This window comes from Chamaea fasciata, unplaced genomic scaffold, assembly GCF_029207755.1.
Source record: "Chamaea fasciata isolate MVZ Bird 193981 ecotype frontalis unplaced genomic scaffold, bChaFas1.0.hap1 SCAF_3, whole genome shotgun sequence".
Classification (NCBI taxonomy): Eukaryota; Metazoa; Chordata; class Aves; order Passeriformes; family Sylviidae; genus Chamaea; species Chamaea fasciata.
In genome coordinates this window covers 101,221,437-101,232,000 of record NW_027094088.1, presented here as the reverse complement: position 1 = coordinate 101,232,000, position 10,564 = coordinate 101,221,437, and the positions used below count along the sequence as shown (strand labels likewise).

General features: G+C 34.4%; 1 long non-coding RNA gene across 1 annotated transcript; it reads left to right on the top strand.

Annotated features, from left to right (window-relative positions):
* Positions 1-3,723: 3,723 nt before the first annotated feature.
* On the top strand, positions 3,724-9,773 carry LOC136287857 (uncharacterized). The gene is made up of 3 exons (XR_010720391.1): positions 3,724-3,888; positions 5,850-5,916; positions 7,631-9,773. It is a non-coding gene; the product is annotated as an uncharacterized lncRNA (long non-coding RNA).
* The last annotated feature ends 791 nt before the right edge of the window (positions 9,774-10,564 follow it).

The following is a 10,564-nucleotide window of genomic DNA, read 5'->3' as shown; positions in this document are numbered from 1 at the left end:
TATTTGTTGCGTCTGTGGATAGTTACCATCATTGTCAGATGGCCTAGCAAAATACAAGGTGGCCCAGCTCACACCACCTTCCTAGAGTACAGCAGGGAAACATCTGTGGGTTACTGTGGTGCTGGTGTAGACAAGATCAATGGAGCCTTTGTGCCATTGTTACTAGGCAGAACACTTAGAGATTCTTATGACCATGGCTCATAAAGTTCACAAATGCAACCTCATCTATCACCGTTATGTCTTTAGTTGCCACCTAAGGAGTTGCCAGATGGCCAGGGAATAAGTTTTTCATGGAGGAATGGACTTAAATCACTCTTCTTTACTTGGTGTCAGTCTTGTTTGGTATTTGCAAAAGCAAAAGGGGCACATAAAAAAAAAAAAAAACAGGAGCAGAAGATCAAGTAAAGCCATGGCTACTACCTGTGCCAGCTGTGTCTAGTTCACTAATATATGTGAACCAGAAGTGAAAAATTTTAAGGAATATTCTGGCTGAAATTTTTTTCATTAATTTTTCACAGCTCTTTTCCTTCACTGGGAAATTTCATAGTTAGCAGATGCAAGTCATTAAAATAAGTACCCATATTTTTTTTCCCATTTCCTTCTTTCCCCTGATATCACTGAACTCTCACAGTGCAGCCTTTGGCAGCCAGTGGCCTGAAGCTGGGAATCCAGATTCAGCTGCTTTTAAATACCAACCCTGCAGCCTTTGGGATCCAAAAAATGCATTTGGCAGGTCTGGAGAGGTTTTTTTTTTTCCCAGTTCTGGTCTTTTTGTCATTGACACTAACTTACACTGAAGGGCCAAAAAATATGATTAGACTTCCACAGTGAGCAATGAAGCATGTAAGGTTCTATTAAAAACAAAATCTATAGTGCAAAATGGATAGAAAAATACAACAAATTAATTTGAAAGAACTAATGGTTTAAGGTGTAGAGGATGGAGAAATGCTGATTAGTTACCAGCTTCTGCTTTGCATTTGCAAACAGCAGGTGCCATATCATTAAACTGACACCAGAGCATGACTCTCAGGCTTCCACTGTCCTAACATGAGAGGCTGTCTGGGGGCTGCTGCACAAGCAGTGACCTCTCTTAGAGAAGTAGTGATGTGTGGGCTGTGAAAGGATGGGGTGGCAAAAGTAGATAGGAAGCAGAAATGGAACTGAGTTCAACAAAGAGGGTAGATGTTGCCTGGCTATGAAAAACAGGAGTTATTCTGATGTGTCCTAGTAACTGCTTTCCCATTGTCAATCCATGTGAAGAACTGCCAAGATTCTTTGTATTTCTGCAGCCACCTCTCCCCCTTCTGCCTATTATTGAGTGTGATATGCTTTCTGTGTCCTCAGCTGAGCTGGAAAGCTCTCTAGCCTAATTTTTTTTTTTTTTAAATTTTTTTTTTTTTTTTTTTTTTTTTTTTTTTTTGTTTCAATAAATGAGGAAATAAAAGAGGTCAATATTCTCTCTCCATCAAGACAGAAAAATGTCCTTTTCTTATAACAATAAAACATGTCCAGCTTTTCTGGAGGTGTTATAAAGGCACGTGTTCTGTAAGTGGAAACAGCAACCGAGAGTAGGAAAAATGTTGAAGTGAGGGGTTAAATGAGGGCACCTTGGTTTTGGAGCAGTGTCTGCTTGAAAGTGTTACTGTATCTAGGAGCCTGAATCCCTTTTGGAGAGAGCAACAGCAACAGTCCTTGCAAGTAGCTGGTGGATCAAGCGAAGTTAGTGATGCAGCAGGTAAATTCTCAGGTAGGTAAGGCCTGACAAAACTTTGCAGTTGAAGATATTATATGATGAAACAGTAGGTTTTGGGTAAATGCAATATTTTTCAGTAGAAATGGATTGAAATTCTTTATGATTCCTGTTAGAAAAATATCAAACAATTGCCTAAACATATTAATCTCTCTGTTCAGAATCTTCCATCTTGAACAATTTCATTTTTGGTTCATTTTTAGACCCTAGAAAATAATCAAGGACTATTCTGATAAGAACAAATGAAAAGATTGGAAATAGAATAAAGTTTGTTGTTGTTGTTGTTGTTTTTTTGTTTTTTTTTTTTGTTTTTTTTTTTTTTAAACAATGATGTCAAAACTGAAATATTTCAGGAGTGTCTATTGATAATAAATGAAATTTCAGGGGTCTTTTTTTTTTTTGAGTTATTTTGAGTGAAGACTGACTAAAAATCTGTTCCTTAGAGTAAACTTTATTTTGAAAAAAAGGTTTTAAATGGCTTCCCTTGACTCATTTCAGTATGAAGAAGAAACAGCAAGAGAATAAGAAGGGAAGTAAAATCCTCAAAAATTAAAATATTCATCATACAATTTAAATAAAGTAAAAATATAAACTACAGAATCAGTCAAGTCAGTCATTCAGTTTGAAAATCTTTTCAGGAACACTGCCTAGATCTCAATAAGTTTATCATAGTTCTTCAGTCATTACTTCCTTATTAACATTACTTAATTTCCTTGGCATAGTCACTCCCATTTTAGTAAAGTAATTACTGTTCTTAGCAGTTTTAATTTTTAATTGTGCTTTTTTAATTAAATGCATTCCTCTGTTGTCAACTTATACAATATTCCTCCATGATTGCTACCTGAAGTAAATTTTAAATCCTGAGAGTGTCATTCTTGTTCATTCAAAAAATCATGACAATGTAAAGCTATAATTAACAATTTCATATACTTTTTTTTTTTTTTTTTTTTTTTTTTTTTTTCCCCAATGTATGTAGAAATAGTATAAATTCTGTTTGGTTTATTCCTGAATCTATGAAGTCTATACACTTAAGTGTTCATGTAATAGAATGGATATTTTCAAGTAGTAAACTAACTTCCTGCAACAAATCTCACAGCAGTTTTCCAAACACTCATTTGCCCCACTTTTTTGCTCATCTGACTGAAAATATACGGGCCAGCAAGAATTTTCACCTGGCCTAAGCATTTCCAGCAGAATACTTCAGCTGTATTGAAGTTTGCCTCATGTACTTGCATTCTGATAGACAAAATATCAATAACAGGACTGAGATATAAATAATAGGCAGCACTCAACAGATATAAAAAGCCCTTTGCATTTGACTTTCTTGTATCAGATGAGTTGTAACTGATAATGTATATATTTCTTGAAAGTAGAATGCCTCTCTTCTAAACAAAGATATTAAATGTAAGTATACACAAAGGCAGAAAGGTAATTTTCATACAGCAATTTTGGTGATTTTTGGCTTTTGGTCTTATTCAAGAGAACTGGAAAAAATTTTGTAAATTAATTTTCTGATTTAAAATATGTAGTTCATAATTAGTTATATCTAGTAATAAGAAAAAAAAACACCTGTTTTATACTGACTTTTCAAATGATACAAAACACAAAAGGACAAATTTATAAAGCACCACCTTTTAGACCAAATTTCCATAGAGACCAAATTTGAATCATAATTTAGTAAAACAAACATCTGTATATGATTAATTTTTGACTAATGATTGAAAGTCCATTTTCTTATTGCTGCTTTTACCTGACTTGCATTACATGACAAGGACAGTCCAAGTATCTCCTCTGATCACAAAATATGGACTTGGATCTCTGTTCTAAATTGGGATTATTAAAATCCTTGTATAAAAGTCTTCTATTCTGATGGAGCATTTTAAGCATAAGCCCTCTTAGCTCATCAACTTATTTGGGAGCAGGTGGTGAATATGATCAGGTGTTTATAATTGGGCTCCTTCAATAGAGAAATTCACCATTTCACTAAATAATAACCAAACAAAAAATCTACTGGCATTTTCAACTCATTAAATAGAATTCATATAGATACATGTTTGAGCATAGAAAACTCTAATGTCCTTGGAAATGATCTACAGTATTCTTGCCAAGACTTTAAAGAAATGCAGCATATTTTGCCGGTAAGATGAAATTCATGCAGAATATATTTTGAATATAAATATATGACTATATTATAAGTATGCTATAAATAGCAATGTTTACAACCAACATACTACTCATTACTTCTTGGATTCACATCTAGATTTTAATTTCTTGAAATTGTTCTCAGCATTATTTTTGAGTTAGCTTAAATCTCTATGGAGTCCAATAAAAAGGCACGAATTCTTGTTAACTTCAAATGATGGTTAAACACATACAGATTCCTCACATTTATAATAACATGTGATGGATATGTTCTGCAATATGGATGTATAAAATGTTTCCAGTAAAGCTGAAAGGCTCAGATTTTTATTATTTATTTATTTATTTATTTATTTATTTATTTTCAGGTAAAGTTAGGTAATTTCTGACCAGGCATGTAGTTTTCAAAAAGCTAACATATGTTCTAGCTATAGATAGACTCATGAATGAATAAAAAAAGCTGATTCACTTTCATCTGTTTTAAAGAAAAGAAGAAACTTGCTCTTTAAAAAATTATTTTAATGAGGAAGAATTTTAAGGGCAAGCATCAAGAATGAGGTATATTCCTTTCCTAGACTGAATCTGGGTGGTTTTATCCAAAAATTGCTTGATGTATAAAACATGGATAGAATTGAGAGCTTCATTCCCACCCTTTATAGATATGATAATTTTTAATCTACTTCTGGTATGACAACTGGAAACAGACTTTCTGAAGACTGATTTATCTGTCATTACTGGAATAAAAAAATCTGATTATTTAAAGTTATATTGTTTCCCATCACATGAAAGAATCTTGGGTTTTATTTTACTGAGTGCATATATATCTGAAAACTGATAAATGTTAATGGATGTTTTATTGGGTATTTAAATGTTTCTAATGCAGCCAAAGATAAGAGTTACAGTTTTTTCTCATCCAGATTACTATATGTCAGGTGTAATAGACATAACACAGCTTTTAATTCTTTTAAATTTCATCTTGATCATCAATTAATTGTGAATCTCCCCAGTCAGCTGTACATTATATTTCATTTGGCATTGTTGTGGTACTCTTCTGCTAATTAACATCAACAAGATCCTTTTTTTGAGTTAAGAGCCTCTATAACAAAGGACTTGCAGACTGTGATTATTTAAGACTTTAATATTCCTGATTAATGAGTTACAAAATCAAATTTAATATGACTATTCCTATGTAATGTCAAGAGTGGAAATGTTTGTAAGATTTGGCCCAACTGACACTAACAAGTATAGCTATTAAATTTGCAGCTATCTTTGTTCTTTCCATGATCTCACTCTTTCCCCTAATACTATTTATTTTCATAGCTAAAATAGCAGGAAAACACTGACTTAGTGCAAAATGATTTTTTTTCTCACTTATTTCCAAGGAGAAAGGAAAGTTCAAAGTACCTTTGAAGATTATGTTTATACTATTCTACTTTGTGGATGTAATTTTGACGGCCAAGAAGTGCATTGAACAAGTTGACAACATTTTCAATGGAAAAGATTTCCTAAAGAAAATCCAAATTGAAAAGTGATATATTATAATTTACTATTTTTGCACCAGTTATATACGTGCCAATGCTTGCCAGAGTGGAAAAATTCATAACTTAACTGAACAAGTAAATCAATAGATCGATATATGTTTTAATTCTCATCAGGAATCTGATAGTATATCTCCTATTGATTACAACCAGACAATCATGTAATTGTATATTCTCATCACAGACTGTCTAGCAGTTTGTCTGCAGGAGCATGCCCAGGAAAAATAAATTTGGTCTAGGAACATAGTCTTCAAATTTAGTGTGGTCTTTGACCACTCTAGTGTAATTCAGAAAATAAATATCATTTTATTCATCAGTATGAGAATCTGCATAAGTGACTAATTAATTTTAAATGGATCATTCATTTTCCTCATAACTCTCTTTGCAGACATTTTTTTTTTTTTTTTTTTACTCAATAACAGACATACCAGCTGAACATGAGCCAGCATGTGGCCAAATAGCCAAGAAGGATCTTCCAGTGGAATCCAGGTTTGTATGAGAAATAGTGTGGCTGGCAGAACAAGGACAGTGATTGTCCACCTGTACCTGGCACTGGTGAGGCTGCACCTCAAATCCCGTGTTCAGTTTTGGGTTTCTCATTACAAGAAAGACATTGAGGTAGGTGCTGGTGCTTGTCCAGAGCAGGGCAATGGAGCTGGTGAAGGCTCTGGAGCACAAGTCAGGAAAATGAGGTTCAGGGGAGACCTTATCATGCTCTACAACTTCCTGAAAGGAGGATGTAGTCAGGTGGGTGTTAGTCTCTTCTCCCAGGAAAAAAGTGACACAGCAAGAGGACATAATCTTAAACTGTGCCAGGGGAAAGTTAGACTGGATATTAGGAAAAATTTATTCGTAGAGAGAATTGTTCGAATATTGGAACATATTTGAACAAGGTGGCTCAGGAAAGTGGTTTAGCCACCATCTCTGGAGATATTCAAAAGATATGTGTCACTTAAGGATGTGGTTAAGTTGTGGACCTGGCTTTGCTGGGTTTGCAGTTGGACTCAATGACCTCAGAGATCTTCTCCAATGAAAAAGATTCTATGATTCTATTATATGATTTTAAATCAATCTATGCATTCTGAAATCTGTATCTTATTTTAAATCCAGCATGCTTTCATCCAGTAGAAACAATACTTTTACTATTTTAGTTTTACTATTAAACGTATAAAACTTTGTTTCTAATTTCAGTGAAAGCAGAATAAACATTTGAATCAATTAAACATGACTAATGATTGTTTAATTGTGTTGAGAAACCTTTTCATGAGGAAGGCAAGCAAAATTATGAAACTTAAGATCTGTATATCAACATCACCATTAATATATTTCTATTATTTGCTTCTGATTTTTAAAAACATTAATTTATCTGCACAGTCGCAACTCATGAGCGCAATCCATCAATAAAGTAATATTACCATAGTTCAGCTTTTAAATTATGATTCCTTTAGAATACTTCAAGAGCCTCTGGGATCCTTTATAGATAGTTTCCTCTAGTGTTTATTTTTTAATTTGTAGCATGTACCAGAGAAATGAGTTATAGTGATGAATTTCTGTTTCATGATTATTAGTTTTTTTAGATTAAGCATTTTATCTTGCTGGCTGCAGCCAAATAAATATAATTTACACACAGAGCAGTCTATTATACTCATTCAGTGCATGGGGTTTCAATTTTCTGAATTCAAGTTCAATCCCTATGGCTTGCTAACAATACTGTGTGGTGATCAAAAGCTGCAAGTAATTATTAGCAAATATAGCACATTATGGTATAGGTACAGACTACTGCTGGACCTTACAGGAATAAGTATTCTGATGTTTTATTGTTTTATTTTTCTCTACATTTTTTCAGAATAAATATTTAACATTTAGGTTGTTATTATTATGCAATTATTGAAACTATAATTGAATCAATGTATTTAGTAACAAATTTATTAATTGCAAATTATTTGTATAATCTGATGGCAGTGATAGGTCACAGCTATAGAAATGTGATTTTCTTCCCTAATGAGCAAGCAGATTCTGTATCCTTTGGATATCTTTTTCCATCATTACCTTTATTGCCACCACTTCCTGTGTTAATCTCATAGGATTTTGGCAAAAGCCAGGCATTTTTCTCAAAATGCAATTTTTGTGTTTGCATGGCAAGCCTCTGGAGGTTCCAGGGGTGGTTTCTGTTAGAAGCTGCCTGAAGCTTCTCCCATCTTAGGAACAGCCAATGCCAGGCAGCTCCGGGACAGACCCAACGCTGGCCAAGGACTAGCCCATCACCAACAGTGGTAGCACCTCTGAGATAACAGAGCTAAGGAGAAGAGCTGTTGCAGGACAAGTGGAGAGACAGGAGTGAGAATATGTGAAAGCAACAACCCTGCAGACTCCAAGGTCAGTGCAGAAGGAGGGGCAGGAGGTGTTCCTGGTGTTGGAGCTGAGATTCCCCTGCAACCTGTAGTTCAGACCATGGTGAGGCAGCTGAGCCCATGATGGTCCACAGGGGTGAAGAGATCCACCTGCAAAAACATAAAGTTATCCCTAACACACCAGAAAATGAAACTTTGATACTGATACTATCTGGGGATATAATAAAATAGACTGAAAAAATAACATCTTGAAAAGAATACATCTTTTGTAATAACGTCTTGAAAAATTCCCAAGCATAATTTTTTATTTCAATTGTTTTTGAGGAAGAAAATTGCTTTTCTGTGTTGGTCAGGAGCATTAAGAATTAAAAGTTAATTTCTTCTTGTTTAATATTTTCATACTAAACACCACCTTATTCTAGTATTGCCACTTTCACTTCAAGGCTGCTATGCCTCCCCTTCTCTATTTCACCTTTTAATTATCCTTTATAGAATTTTTTCTTTCTGTAGATTATCCATTATCTCCTGTCTTCTCCAATGACCTTCATTACCTCAAATTAAGAAAAATATTTCACTGTGTGGGCGATTGAACACTGAAATATTCTGCTGGTGAAGTTTTGGTGTCTCCATCCATGGAGATTTTCAAAACTCAAAGAAAATTCTCCTGAGCAACCAGCTTGAATTTACCCTGCTTTGAGCAGGAATGAGGTAAAATTATGTTGCAAAATCTGTAAAAATTAGGCTGTAAAGCTAGTTGGTAACTGGCTGACTAGTTCAAAGTTATTATGTTAGGAAGAAGAATCAGGTAGATAAGCATAATTTAAAAAGCCTTTCTGTAGAAGACTGGTTGGGGACACCTTCAATTAAACAATACTTTCCCTTTCTTCAGGGTCTTCCCTTTAAATCTTGACTTAAATCTCCTGTTTAACAAAAAATAATACGTTTATTTTCTTATGTAAATCACTCCTCAGTAAAATGATGTAGCAGGAGCAATATTTCAATTCACAGTAGAAAGAAAAAAATCAAACTGAGATATAGTCACAAGAGGATCAGATGGAATTAGCATGAGAAATCTGGCCAAAGGGGGCACTGAATAAATTATTTATTCAGATCTACATTAGCACTTAATTCATATACTTCACTTACAATAGTTGATGTATATTTCTGATACATTTGGAGAGGGTAATTTGCAAACAAAATGTGAATATTGTTGAATATTTTTTCTCTGTGAATACACAATTCTTCCATATTGACAAATCACAATGCCAACGAAGGTTTTAGGTTAATTAGTTCTGGTGGTATAAATCAGCAAAATGTAACCATTACTGATTTCTTCATCTATAGCTGTTCTTTTTGCCTTGTATGTCTTTGTCTATTTAGGTAAAAATTTTTAGAGCTCTTGGAACTGCATAAAATGAGTAGAGAATAACCTCAGTGTCCTTTCCATTCATGCTCTCAATATAAAATCAGGTTGCAATTTTACATCCATGTGTGAACAATTGTTGTAGCATAATAGAAGCTCTATTTGCCTACAGGGCACAGCACTGCCAACATTTTAATTCATTACTTTGTAAAACACCTTATAACATCCAACGTCTGAAAAGCAGCATGTACAATTTAATTTTATTATTGTGAATGCAAAAGAAGATTAAGCAATTCCAGGTATATTAGTTTTCTTCCATATACTTGTCACTGTGGAAATTTAGAGGTACATGATTAAAGTAGAAGGGCAGAAATAAAATGCTAATTAAGAATAGCCACCATTTTTCTAAACAGTAAAAGTAATTATGATATAACTCAAGCCTTGCTCATGTACAAAATATTGTTCACATAGACAAAGTTCCAAATTGCGGTCTTGAGATCTTGGGCTGGGGTAGAGTTCATTTTCTTCACAGTGGCTGATATAGGGCTATGTTTTGGATTTATCCAGAAACAGTGTTGATAATCTAGAGCTGTTTTTGTTATTGCTGAGCAATATTGCTTTTCTACTTTTTTACTGCCACTTTTGCAAGGGGGCTGGGAGGGAATGGGATGCTGCAAGGAGACAGAGCAGGGGCAGGTGACTCACACTGACCAAAGGGAAATTCCAGACTATGTGACATCATACTCAGAATATAGAATGGCTGGGAAAAGGGGGGGGCGGGGGGGGAAATTTTTGAGTGTTCATAGTTTTCTTCCCAAGTCACTGTTGTGTGTGATGGGACCCTGCGATCCTGGAGATGGCTGTATAGCTGCCAGACCTTGAGAAGCAGTAAAGTAATTCCTTGTTTTGCTTTTCTTGTGTGCATGGCCTTTTCTTTCCCTGTTAAGGGGTCTATATCTCAACCAATGGGTTTTCTAGCTTTTACTCTTCTGATTCTCTCCCTGATCCTGTGAGTGGGGGAGTGAGAGAGCAGCTCACTTGGTTGCTGGCTGAGATTAAACCACAACAGGGAGTAAGAAAGAAAAGCACACAATTTTCATTAAAATCAATGGACGTATTCAGATCAAAGTTCTAAAATGCCACACAAATATTCAGTCATCATAATAACAAGACACTTGAAGTAAAAACCTTTCTAGATTCATAAAACTGCTTAATTAATTAGCAAGGAGGAAGCAAATAGAACACCCCTTTGCACACATTTTCTAGAAAAAAGTAAGTTTTTGAAATGAAATATATATTTTCAGAAAAGGTGGGAAATTTCATCTTCATTTTTATGTAAATCCTCAGAATAAACTTATTGGCTGAATCTGTACAAGCAAGTATGAGTCTTCAGCTGTTTTTGAAAGCAGACTAAAAGGGTTAC